The 14,133-nt window shown below is 42.2% G+C and overlaps 1 long non-coding RNA gene across 1 annotated transcript in view; it reads left to right on the plus strand.

Moving 5' to 3' along the window:
* Nucleotides 1–6,925: 6,925 nt before the first annotated feature.
* Nucleotides 6,926–14,133, plus strand: part of LOC309335914 — a 39,812-nt gene continuing 32,604 nt past the window's right edge. The window contains exon 1 of the long non-coding RNA XR_014153804.1: nucleotides 6,926–6,973. This is a non-coding gene — a long non-coding RNA (uncharacterized lncRNA). The remainder of the gene's footprint in view (nucleotides 6,974–14,133) is intronic.

A 14,133-nucleotide genomic window follows, 5' to 3' on the forward strand; every position in this document is an offset into this window, starting at 1 on the left:
CAGCTGGAAAGCACGCCAGTGCAAGAAGATAAATAGGTACCATAGTGGTGGGAAGGTAAACAGCGTTTCCATGTGCTCTGGTTTCCCGTTGCACCAGAAATGGTTTAGTCCTGCTGGCCACATGACCCGGAAAGCTGTCTGTGGACAAACACTGGGTCCCTCGGCCTGAAGTGAGATGAGCGCTGCAACCCCATAGTCACCTTTGACTGGACTTAACCATCCAGGGGTCCTTTACCCTTTTACCTTTGACTTCAAATGGATATTGCTCAATAAGGGCCTGTGTATGCGTTATAAAGCATTGGGAGGAAGGCATGCCTAAGTATTGATTTTTCTTTACTGTCAGTTCCCTTAGGGACCTGTGGTCAAGCAGAGAAGTGGGATATAAATCTTCCAAATAAATAATAATTCATGCAATACCATGGCAGCCTGCTAAACATCCACACTGGCTCACCAGCGTCTTGTTAAAGCAACTGGTTTTCCTACCTGATTTGAATGGCAAAAAATAGGGTGTGTTGTCTTGCAGCTTGCCTAGCCACAAAGTATGGCGGCTGTGGTCCACTTAAAGAAAAACAATCACAGCTAAACCAGAACCCTTGGGTGAATTTTATGTCTCTGTTTAATTCGGTGTGCTCGCCCCTTTTGACTATTTGAGCTATTGCCATGTTACATTTGCCCACTAGGGGCAGACACTGAAGAAAAAAAGCAAACAAACCACATTCTAAGATCCTTTGCTATATCCTTGCCTGGGATGGGCCGAGGGGAGTTGAAGTCCACAGCACCACTCAGGTTGGTGAAAGCTGCTTTATCCTAACAGGCACATTTTATGTCCTGTTCCCCAGCAGTAGCTGTACACAAAACTTTTTGAAAGACACACTGACCCATTGTGCCCCATCTCTAGTAAGATATGTAATGGGCGAACATTAAACTGAAAGTTTTCTCCCAATATCTCAAGAAGTCATTTGGTTGTGTGCAAATATATTTTAAGTTTACTTTAATAAGTTGGTTAAAGAGCCAGCGCTTAGGAGTCCTAAGTACAGTCGTACCATGGAAGTTGAACGGAATCTGTTCTGGAAGTCCATTCGACTTCCAAAACATTCAGAAACCAAAGCGTGGCTTCTGATTGGCTGCAGGAAGCTCCATTGGATGTTCAGATTCCAAAGAATATTTGCAATCCGGAACACTCACTTCCAGGTTTGTTGCGTTCGGGAGCCAAAACGTCCAAGTACCAAGGCGTTTGGGATCCAAGGTATAACTGTAGTAAGTTCTAGGACAAATTCCTTTCTCAGGTGAATATGATTGTGGTTACTGCAAGTCTCTGTAGATAAATGGAAGCTGTAAGAAATAATTCCAATGAATGAATGAATGTACAGCTGTTGCTGTGTCACATTGACTAAGAAACACACAAAAGGATTATGCATCCTCACATCTCCTACTCCCAACAAAAGAAACCCCCTTAAATAAAAGTCACTGGGTTTGAAAAGTGCCCTTGAGAAATCAACAGACCAAGATGAGAAGACAGTGCAGGACGAGAGCAGAAATTCCCTGTGACACGGTGGCTTCTCACGTGGTAGCACCATGTGTCATTATGGTCTGTAGGGCTAAAAAAAACAACCACCTCACAGTAAATATATTGGAGGCTTCCCTCCTTAGGTAGCATTCATCTTCTCAAGTGAGGAGGTACGTTTGATTAATGTCTAGCAATCTTAAGGGAAAGATGTCGCGTTTGTGTTGCGTGAAATGTGAAATGACAAGGGACTCGTCATGTATCCTGAGGGCATCTTTATGTTAACAATTATTGCTATGCTGGGTTTTAACTCCTAGTTGTGCTGACAGCGTTTGAGTGGCCCCTTCTGGGTTTTTTAGCAGTCGGGATGTCAAAGTAAGTCACACATGGATAACACAGTCAGTTGCTCATTGAGAATCATATCTGATTGGCAGGGCAACAGGTGCCTTGACGTCAACATCTGAAACTCCCATGAATTTCACCATGAACTCACCATGAACGCCTCCCTTGTTCTCTTATAATGGCAGTGGTGCCCACCTGAGAGGTGCTGGAACTGAGTTCTGGTGAGCTCTGTCTGGGCGAAAAACACACACCCTGATTTTACATATGTATTACACAATTTGATGGAAGCACAAACTGCATAAAATTTTGTGCAAGACAGCTGCATATCCCCGCTGTGAGTGGATTTTATTTCTGAGGGGAAAATGCACTGGATAAGGCTCAGGGTCCCTTCCAACTCTACAATTCTATGATTCTATGAAAACGCTTCAACCTGACGTAGTTGTGAAACATATGATCAAGCTCAGAATGGACTGAAAAAGTCCCTGGTGGTTGTCCTGGTAAAATGAATGGGAGTTGCACAAACACAAAAGTGATTTCCAGTGGAATGTCTTAGTCTGGGTGAGAGTAATTAAAAGTCACATCTGCACTGTACGTTTAATGCCAGCTTAACAGTCATGGTTCCCACTCCCTACCCCCAAATAATCCTGAGAACTGTTGAGGGTTCTGAGAGTTGTTTAGAGACCCCCTCTTCCCCTCACAGAGCTCCACTTCCCAAAGTTCCCTGGTAAGATGGATGGATTGATATACCACTCTATAAACTGTAGCTCTGTAAGGGGAATAGTGGTCTCTTAATAAGTCTCAGCGCCTTTAACAAACTACATTTCCCAGAATTCTATGGGAGAAGCTCTGGCTGTTAAAGAGGTATCGCAGTGCTTTATGTGTATGGTGCACAGGGGCCAAAACTACATAAGACCATGAAAATATTGTGTGAAGTATTGCAAATATATTTGGGAGAAAGCTTTGCAGATATGCTTGGGAAAGAGATTCATTGAACTGAGTGGATTTAGCTTGTTTTGCCATCCGTCTGTCTTGGGAGAGTTTGTCTGATGGGGGTTTAGTCAAAACGTTGGGGAGTTACAGTGCCTGCTGTGGCTACAGAAACTGATACAGGAGAGACACGTTTTGTTGCAGCTGGGGCAGATGAAGGCGTCCGGTTTTGCTACTGGTGCCCCATAGCATTTTTTCTCTCTGTGCTCCTCCCAGCAGTCGTTCCTCCTGCTGTGAGTGGATTTTATTTCAGAGTAAAAATGCAGAGGATAAGGCTACTAGTCTATTAAAAGCAGGAGGGAAGATCTGTAGGCAGTTCAGGAGCTTCCTCGAGAAAAGAGTGAAATATACTTGAACCAGCACTGTTTTTATGTTAATATCACCCACTTGAGCTTCACTCTCAAGATTTATGATGTCACTATTAAAGTCCTCCGGGTCATTACAATCTTGCCTTTCATCTAGCCTGTATATAAATAATTGATCATCATAAGGATTGAAACCTGGGGAAATGAAGACAACTTAACACAGATATTCTTTATGACATCAATTACAGAGGAAATCATTTGGTGGGAGAAGGATATTTCAAGTGCCACAATCACGAGAGCTTCCACAATACTTAGTGTTTGCCAATGAAAACGATACTGAGAGCGCTGCTTTATGACGAAAACACTTTATTGTGCAATGAACGCAGGTCACTCAACTGCATATATGGTTTTGGGAGTATTTAAGTTTTTCTTTATGATTAAAGTGTTCTTTATGGTGAAAGTGATAAAGTGACTTATAACTGATTCAACGGATTTAAAGAGCATGTTGGATACTGTAAAATATCAAGGGGACTGGAATCTTATATATGCTTATCTGGGAATAATTACTATTTAACTGAGTGGGAATTGCAGCTGCATAAGCCTATGCCAGGCATAGGCAAACTCGGCCCTCCAGATGTTTTGGGACTACAACTCCTATCATCCCTAGCTAACAGGACCAGTGGTCAGGGATGATGGGAATTGTAGTCTCAAAACATCTGGAGGGCCAAGTTTGCCTATGCCTGCTGTAAACATTGTCTGTCTGAGGGAAAGTGTTGGGTAAGCATACAATTTAATAAACAAATGCTACTATTCATTATTAGAAGAGGAAACCCTCTTCTATATTGTTTTGGGAATGAAATATTCTTAGCTATAGCAAAACCCCAGAGCCAGAATATCTTTAAAAACACAAAAGTAAGCACTGCTGAATATCAGATTTCAAAAGATGCCTCAGTTTCAGAATGCCCTAAAACTTCTGTGAGTTGTTCTGCTCACCCTATTAAGATGAACCCAAGAATAAAGCTTTAGAATTGAAAATTTAGATCAGGGTTTCCCAAACTTGGGTCTCCAGCTGTTTTTGGACTACAACGTCCATAATCCCTAGCTATCAGAACACAGTGGTCAGGGATGATGGGAACTGTACTCCAAAAAGCAGCTGGAGACCCAAGTTTGGGAAAAACTGGTTCAGATGGTTAGTTGCACTGATGAAAACATGCCGCCTTCATATTTATTGAGCTACACTTTTCAGTTGCACTTCTCCATTTATTATATGCTTAATAAGGGTGACGTGAAGCCATGAGAACGGCAGCAAGCTGGAAAATGTAGCATCCAGGCTTGTTATCAATGTTCTGGGCTGCTATAGGAAACCTTGAAGAATCACTTTAAAGGACCAGCTACCATTTGACTGCTCCTCATCCAGGACTGCTGCCTATGAGCCACCTGACTGCAGCAAAGATGGGTCAGAAGAGCCCACTCCATCAGCACAGGTGTGACTAGGGATAGATAAGAAAGTAGATTTATTTCTCATCTGAAGGCAATGCTACCCAATTTTCAGTTTCCACAACAATATGTGAACCAAAGAACAACTGTCCATTGAAATTCGCACTTCTCTGAATTTTGCAGTGCCGTTCTCCAACTACTTAATTAATCAATTTAAAAAGTATTGGTGTGTATGTATGAATATGTATATGTATATATGTAATATACTGAAGTAGTTTACAGCAGTTAAAATATCACACTGTACAATAAAACCATAAATAGTAGAAAACAGTTAAAATTGTGTACAAAAATGCATATAATAGGGTAAATGTGCATAACAATGTAGGCATTAGTGAAAACAGCATACATAAATGCAATATATTAGGGGAAATAATGTATAGACTAGGGGAAATTGTGTACAAAAATGCATACATTAGGATAAATTTGCTCTAATATTCTGATGAATTTTCATGAAAAGTTTTAAATTCAAATTCAAATTGATACGGGAATGTGGAGAACTGAACTTAAGACTGGAAAAAATGAGAAAGTAAGAGAATCTGAAATTGACAGATTCACCGATCCTTACTTGTGACTAACTGCCATTTGGATCCTCTTCATCCAAAACTGCTTCCCTTAGTAGAGTGTTACTATGAGAAATTAGTGCCTGAATGAGTATTTTCTATCTGTTGTCTATTTTGTATATTCCTTCCCATTCCTAACCTTAGTGCAGAGGTGATACAATGGAGTGGATTGCTCTGATTGGGTTTTGCAGTTCACTGTTCATGCTCAGAAGATAATGTTCTAAGATCTGGGGCAGAGGTAGGGGAAGACCCTTTCCTGGCTAGTCCCCTTACCTGAAGCATCACCCCTTCCTGGTCTAGGGCCTTTTCAGTTGAGTTGTTCTCCAGGTGGAATTCCTTGAGACTTGCCTAAAAAGTAGACCTAAGAACTGACCAGAAACAAAGAGAAAGAGCCTGGCCTGCTCTTGTACCTTTAAGAGCAACTTCAGATGATGAAGATCAGTAGGCAAAGCTTTTCACAGCATGGAGAAAAGCTTTTAACACCTGCTAATGTTTTCAAGTTGCTATTAAAAGGACTGCTGCATAGCACCCTGTTGAAACCCTGGCCAGCTCACTTTTGGCTTGTAGGAAGAAGGTCAAGTCCATTTTTAAAGACGTCTTCTGCCACAGAAGAAGTAGATGCAAGATTACTACTGGTTATCATAGCATTGGAAAGGGACTCAAAGACCAGTTACTCCAACATTTCTCCGATTAAAATAGGGACATCCTATTCTACATCAGGAAGTCTACCCTGTGCCCATACTGTCCCATTGCCAGCTGCCATTCTGGTCAGCTTTTACACCTGGAAGGGACTTACGCATAGAAGCCCTAAATGGCTTCTGAAGTAGCACCTCCACCCCCACTGTTCAGCCCGGACACTGAGGTCCAGCTCCGAGAGCCTTCTGGCGGTTACCTCACTGCGAGAAGTGAGCTACAGGGAGCCAGGCAGAGGGCCTTCTCAGTGGTGGCGTCCACCCTGTGGAACGCCCTCCATCAGATGTCAAGGAAATAAACAACTATCTGACTTTTAGAAGACATCTGAAGGCAGCCCTGTTTAGGGAACTTTTAAAGTTTGATGTTTTATAGTGTTTTTAATATTCTGTTGGGAGCTGCCCAGAGCGGCTGGGGAACCCAGCCAGACGGACAGGGTATACAAATAAATTATTATTATTATTATTATTATTATTATTATTATTATTATTATTGAAGAGGCAGCATCTTGTCCTTCTCCTAAGACAGCAAAATGCTTTCAGATGGCCCTGGGTGCTGTCCTGTTGCCTATTAGTTATTGCTGTTTTAGGATTTAGTTTTTCTCCCCAGGGATGAGTTTTATTTACGATTCGTTGTGGAATATGTAGAATTGCAAGCTTTGGCTTCAGAAGCTTAGAATGTGACTGTAAAACTGTCTGTAACTCCCATAAACAAACAAATGAATGAACGAATAAAACTCCTTTGTAAGCAAACAGTCCCTCTTAGGGATTTGGCCCTCCAGGCACTTTAACCTGCTGACTCAAAAAGAAATACTCAGAACTTGGCTTTGTTGTTTCCAGTTTATATTCTGCCTTTCATAACTCTCTTGTGCTTAAAGGACAGCTGTGCAGCTGCTGCTGTTTAGCCACAGTTTTAGTGGCTAGTAATATGTAGTACGTGATATATCCCATCGAGGAATGATTTCCCTACATATTCATCAGGTATTATCTCACTCCAAACAGATATCTCTGCGTGACATTTCTAAAATTCCCCTGAGGACATCAAGGTCTTCAGCCTGAAAAATACAGAGCGGAAGCAGCATTTTAAAGGTTACCGTAACTTCTATTCCCACAACAGACAAAAGTAATTTTTTGTGCTTGTTATTTTGGGAAGTGTACAGAGCTGTTGTCCCCTCCCACCCCCTTTCTTTCGCGGCAAAGAAACTCCCGAGAAGGAGGAAGCAACCGTGCATTGCTCTTCATGGCTTTTTGCAGAAAGAGAGTCACAGTTCATGGTCAGTATTGTTGTGCCACCATCTTAACTATGACTGCAAAAGAGGGGCCAGAAATGGGCAGCCTTGGGGGATGTGATTCAGGATGTTTGAAGGAATGGGAGCAAGTTTAGTCACATCCTTCTCCCAGGAGTAAGTCCCACTTCCCTCCCAGTGTAGGGTTCTAAGAAAATAGCTGTTACAACAAAACACATGCACATTATTTCCATCCAGCTCTTTTATCCAATCAGCTCAAGTTGGGGTATCTGGTTCTCTCCACCCACCCTCATTTTTATTATCACAACAACTCTGTGAGGTAGGTCAGGCTGAAAGATGGTGACACTGAATGAGGATCTCAACCTGGCTCTCCTCAGTCCTGGTCTCACCCTCTAGGCACTACACCACGCTGGCTCACCAATAAATTCAACGGCGAGCCCCTGGCAAACATCCCCCACCAACCTTCTCCTTCTCAGCCTCCTGACTCCTGCACCCACAACAAAGGTTTTGAATTCCCTCTTCTGTTTCCTGAGCTTCTGAATGATCCGGGAGGAGAAGCAGTATGCATGCGACTACTGAGGGTTTGCAACCCTTCTTTCTGAGGACTTGAAGAGAACTCTTGGAAACGCCAGTAGCACAGAGATTTTTAATCATATGCAACTGTGGAGACTGCAATAACTTAGAGATGGAGCTACATTGGCTCCCAGTATGTCTCCGAGCACAATTCAAAGTGTTGGTGCTGACCTTTAAAGCCCTAAACGGCCTCGGTCCAGTATACCTGAGGGAGCGTCTCCACCCCCATCATTCTGCCCGGACGCTGAGGTCCAGCGCCGAGGGCCTTCTGGCAGTTCCCTCATTGCGAGAAGCAAAGCTACAGGGAACCAGGCAGAGGGCCTTCTCGGTAGTGGCGCCCGCCCTGTGGAACGCCCTTCCAGCAGATGTCAAAGCGATAAACAACTACCTGACATTCAGAAGACATCTTAAGGCAGCCCTGTGTAGGGAAGTTTTTAACGTGTGATATTTTACTGTATTTTTTGTTTTTATGGAAGCTGCCCAGAGTGGCTGGGGAGGCCCAGCCAGATGGGCGGGGTATAAATAATAAATTATTATTATTATTATTATTATTATTATTATTATTAGTGTTTGTTGCCTTCCTAAGCAAGTGCTGTGGGCTCTTTTTGGCAGCATGCTTATATTTTGTGTGTGGCAAGGATATGGAATGGGTCAAGGGATATCATTCTGGTGTTTGTGCCATTGTTGCTTGTTTATTGGTGCCAGCAATGAATGACCAATGTGGGGACATTAAGAATAATGTTGTGATTTGTGGGTGCCAGCTATGTTCCTAGAGACTATGTGGTAATGGCTGTTGTTGTTGCATCAATGCCTTTCGCACTGTAGTGTTATTTTTGTGTTTATGCTGTTGAGATCCCCAGTTTGATACGCTGATGTAAAATATCCCCACCTCACCCTGCTCCATTGTATTGTAATGACACAATTAAGTGAATCTCATGCCTTGTCCTGATTTTTGGATAGATGAAGAACTGTTTATAGATACAACAGCAGCAACTCTGGCATAGTGGAGGCTGTTTTAACAAGGCCACAGGATTGCCCGACCACTACAACATAAAATGGATGCCTTGTCACTCACTAATAAGGAAAAACTTAGCAGTGTGCGTGCAAAGCTAGTGTCCTGGAAAAACTGGGATGTCTCATTTTTCATCAAGAAAGAACGGCGGCCATTTTGATCGCTGTGATCGCACACAATGGCCACTGTGCTCTCACGTTTTAAAAAATGGGAAGATGGCATCCTGGATTTTGGCTTCAAAGTGTTGGAGGGTATGCAGTGTATAAAAGTTTATGTTTCTTGATATTCATACAAAAAAAATCATTTGAATGTACAGTAATAAATTTCAAGGCATTATCTGTGGGCCTATGTATAAAGTCATCATCAGACCATGCAGTGGGGGTTGGCTGGTGGAATAACTTAAAGTTTGCGTAATCCCTTTTCGTGAGCCAACTAATGCTTGCTAAATCCTCTAGTATGTGAAGTAGGAAACCTCAATCTCTCAGGCCTTGTCAGTCAGCACAATAAAACTTTTCACAGGCCATAAATTAAAAAGCCCTAAATGCAAAGTGGCATAAGAACCGTGAGGCCTTGTCTTTTCCTAGTGCACTAACTAATCTGCTAGAAGGATGGTTGTAATATTTTCATCAAATATTTGGGGTATGGATTTCCATTGAGCCGGGAGATCAACCATGGTGATGATGTGTAGCATTTGTTTTAATCTATTATCACTTACAGAGGAGAGAGGAAATATGGGGCAGTCCAGATGGTAATCTGGTATGTACACACACAGAAGGGGATTCTTTGTATTTCCTGCCATTGTTAACAAAAGGACAGAGGCTATGCTACTGAGCTTGTGCATTATTATGCATGCTCCTAGCCATATCCAAGTGTTTGCTGTTTAGGCAACTGCAGTTTGCAACATCGTTCAGGTGCCTGCACATTAATCTCACGAGTTATTCTAGCAGAAAACTCATGCTGTTAGTAAATGCTTTGCAATAACGGTTACTAGATGCAGTGTAATTTCCTCTGATGAGATTTGAGTAGTGATTCTGCAAATCCCATGTACTTATAAAAATCCAGTCCAATTAAAAATAATATTTATTCATATGTTATCCTGAGGTTTCCATAACACAGTTTTGACTAAGGAGATTTTCACATGATGCAATTGCTGGTTATGAACGACCTCCATGAACTCATGCACTTCTGCCACAGACAGCAAGGGAGCTCCATGTGCATGGGGAACATGCTATTTAAATGATGCTTTATATATGGTGGAAGCAAGGAATCTCACTTGGTATTTTTTAAACTACAATAAGTCACCAATGTACTCCATTACATATAACAAAAGGAGTGCAAGCTACTAACTCTTGTGTATTCTGCATGCTAATGCTAAATATGGTGGCGCATATATACTATAATATATGGTTTTTTAAAAAACCAAAATTCAAATAATGATAAAAAAGAATGGTATGGAGAAAATAGATAGAGGGCTTATCCACACTTCCCTTTTGCCCTGCTCTTTCCAGGCAGAGGTTCACATTTTAATGCTCCATGTCCCAAGCTTTCCTTGCAAAAAAAACAAAACCAAACAAACCCAACCCTGCTCTTTAGAGTTGAATCGGAACAAACATCAATTTGGGTTTTCTGCAGATTGATGTTTGCTCTGATGGAGCTTTAAAGAACGGGATTTCACGAAGAAAAATCTGGAGCGAAAAAGGGTCCTTGGACGCAGAGCTTTAAATAGCGGGTCCTGTCTGGAAAGAGCAGAGGAAAGCCCAGAGAAAAGTTTTCTCTCATTATACTAGAGCTTGGGGCCAGCCCATGAAGCCGAATATTAGAAGATTCAGGGGAGACGAAAGAAAGTCCTTCTTCGTACAGCATGCTGCTAAATTACAGAACTCGCTCCCACAAGATGTAGCGATGGCCACCAGTCTAGATGGCTTTTAAGAAGAATTTACAAAAATTCAGTGGCTGCTGGTCATGATGATTATGTTCTATCTCAACGGTGTGAGCCAGTATGCCTCTGAAAACAATTTCCTGAGAATCACAACTGAGGAAAGTGCTGTTGCCCTCAGGTTCTGCTTGTGGGCTTCCTGGTTGGCCACTGTGAGAACAGGATGGTGGGCCAGTTGAGTCTTTGATCTGATCCAGCAGGACACTCCTTAGGTTACATTGACTACCGATCCACGTAGCAAGCATCAACAAATAGCATATTTGAGTAGCACCTGCCCTGTACACCCACCCCACACACACCTTAATTGGCACTCCAGACTAATGAGTGCCAATGGCTAGGTTGAGGAGCTGCCATTTTAATTTCTCACAATGCCCTCCAATGAAGCATTGCTCCGGATCATTCTATGAAATCAAAATGGCGGCAGTTCTGCTGCAAGGTACTGTAAGCCTGTGGCTGCGGGGGTCCTTGACATATTATGCAAAGTGGGCAGGTGTGAAGGGAGATAAACGGACAAAACCTGTAGCTAAGAGAACTTTGTAAACACTTTTTTTGCTCAGCAGAAAACCAAACAAGTGAATTTAGCTGTAAATAATGTCAGTTTGCCAACAATATAATTAGCTAGTTCATTTATAGGAACTTTTTTTAAAAAAACTGTTTTATGATGTGGTTGCAGGTTATCTTTTTTATGGGACATGCATTACTATAAAAACCTTTCTCAATTTAGGGAGCTTTGCATTGGCAAAGCATGTGAGGCGTTTTGTTTCCCAACTTTGTTAACTTTCCCATCAATTACACTTATAAATGCCTGTCATATTAGAATCCAGAGCCCTGGGCCATTCAGTTGAAAGATTTCAGTATCTCTTGAACATGGTTTTTCCTTTTGATCTGATTGTACATTGAGTTCTTCAAACAGGAGGAACATTCCCACTTTATAGAGTAATCGGGAGACTTTTACTAATGTGTCTGTGTAAAACAAGAACACCCTTTCTCACCAGCAAACAGTGTTTCAGTCTCTCTTGTGTGACCTGTCTGGTCAGGTATTTCCCCATTCAGTGTACTGTAGTTGTGTTTAAGATGCCATTTCCAACTCTGCCCCCTCCTTCCACTGGCTGATCTTCCAGGGCCAATTTCTGAGCTTCTTTTGCAATGGAATTTCGCAAGGATCTTGTTTTTTTGTATTTCCCCTTCTGAACAAGTCCCAAAACTTCTGAGAAAGCTTTAGTTGGAGGCTGTGCCCTCCTACAAAGCAAAAATAAAAATATGAAACCATAAAATGCACCTGAAGAGCAGCAGCAGGAGGACTCTGTCGAAGAAAGCCATTTTCTTGCTACATCCCATAAAGCAGATGTAGGGAACCTTTGATTCTCCACATGTTGCTGAACTCCAATTCCCATCATCTCCAGCCATTGGCCATGCTCACTGGGGCTGATGGCTGTTGTAGTTCAGTAATATCTAGAGCCACATAAAGCTTTATAGATCAGCTCTTTGAATTGAGCCTGGAAACCAGGGTTGGGCAATATATCACAACATTGTGATATATCACCAGCTAAACATCATGATATACCAATATATCACGATGTCTGAAATAAAGGTGGAGCTGCATAGAGCCATTGGCTGGCTTCACATTTTTTCCTACATCCTGATCTTTGCTGGTCTTGTGATTCACTGCCTCCTCAAGAGGCAGGGAAGAGCTGAGTTGGCAGTTAACAAGGGCTGCAGGAATTGAAAGACGCATTGGCTGGATTTCCCCCACATTGTGATTTCTGCATGGCACATACACACACACACACACACACACCATGATCCATGATATATCACCAGGTTAAAAATTATGAAACCGATATAACTCTATGAACCTCAAACTGGTTTTGGACAATATATCCATTTATTGCCCAGCCCTGCTGAAAACTAGTTGGTAGTCAGTGCAGCTGCACCAAAATTGGTGTTTATATATTCAGACCATCTTGCCCTGGTCAACGACCTGGTGGCTGAATTCTGCACCAGCTGCGATTTCCAAACCCCTGAGGGAGGAAAGGGGAAATTCCCTCACCCTTCTGCACTTGAATGAAAGTGGGACAAGTCAACATAAAGAATAATGTCTCTGGGTATTTGTAGATTGACTTTCGCTCACTACTTACTAATAAATCTACCCATCGCGGTTTCTCAAGTGCTGATGGAACTGTAACATTTTGAGGGTAGATGTCTTCTGAATAAGAACATTGTGGTATGAGGGCATTTTTATGTGTCATGCTCCTGTAATATGTATGATCTTGACATTTGGGTTCTGTGAACATGGCAAACTCACTAGTCCTCTTTGAGTTTGATAGATTCACATTGTTCCCTGATTGATGAAGCCTACCTGGGGTGCTCCTCAGTGCTGCACTAGTTGCTCAGAAATTGCTCTCCCAGACTCAGAGCGCCTTTCCACCACATTAACATATCACGATTAATCCATATTTTATTATGTTTTGGTGTGAGAGATCACAATTATTTACAGATCATAATAAAGACAGCCATCAGCTTAATAGGTGCTTTTGAATAACGGACAATCTTAAAATCAAGATCAAGAAAAGCCACACGATGGGGACAGTAAAAATGAAACTGCTGAACCCAGGAAAAAGGTTTATGCCAGCACTGTAGGAATTGATAGCTTCAGTGAGGGCATAAAGATATCCCTGGCATTTTCCCAAAAGCACACACATCCTTGCAATGCGGTATTACAATGCCACTATGCCAAGAGTGTCCATACTATTAATAAAATCTAGGCTATGAAAGCAATACTCACCAACTGTTGCTATTGATGTATCCAGTTTTCAAAGAGTCACACATGGCAATGCTTTAATGAACTCTAAAATTACTCTGGCAATGTGAAAGCACAGTGCTTTCGAAAATGACCTTCTAAGCATGCATTTATTATGTTTCCAGATGTTCTTCTGTGCTAGAGAAAAATTTCGACTACAGTCGTACCTTGGAAGCCAAACGCCTTGGCACTTGTATGCTTTGGCTTCTAAACACCGCAAACCCAGAAATGAGTGTTCCAGTTTGCGAATGTTCTTTGGAAGCCAAACATCCGATGCGGCTTCCGCAGCTTCTGATTGGCTGCTGGAGCTTCCTGCAGCCAATCAGAAGCCATGCATTGGTTTCTGAACATTTTGGAATTATTATTATTATTATTAGTAGTAGTAGTAGTATTTCTACCCCGTCCATCTGGCTGGGTTTCCCTAGTCACTCTGGGCGGCTTCCAACAAAAGATTAAAAATACATTAAAACATCAGTCATTAAAAACTTCCCTAACTAGGGCTGCCTTCAGATGTCTATGGAAGGTCATATAGTTGTTTATTTCTTTGACATCTGATGGGAGGGTGTTCCACAGGGCGGGCGCCACTACCGAGAATGCCCTCTGCCTGGTTCCCTGTAACTTGGCTTCTCACAGTGAGGGAACCACCAAAAAGCCCTCAGAGCTGGACCTCAGTGTCTGGGC

Source organism: Podarcis erhardii (assembly GCF_964252035.2).
Source record: "Podarcis erhardii genome assembly, chromosome: 1".
Taxonomy (NCBI): domain Eukaryota; kingdom Metazoa; phylum Chordata; class Lepidosauria; order Squamata; family Lacertidae; genus Podarcis; species Podarcis erhardii.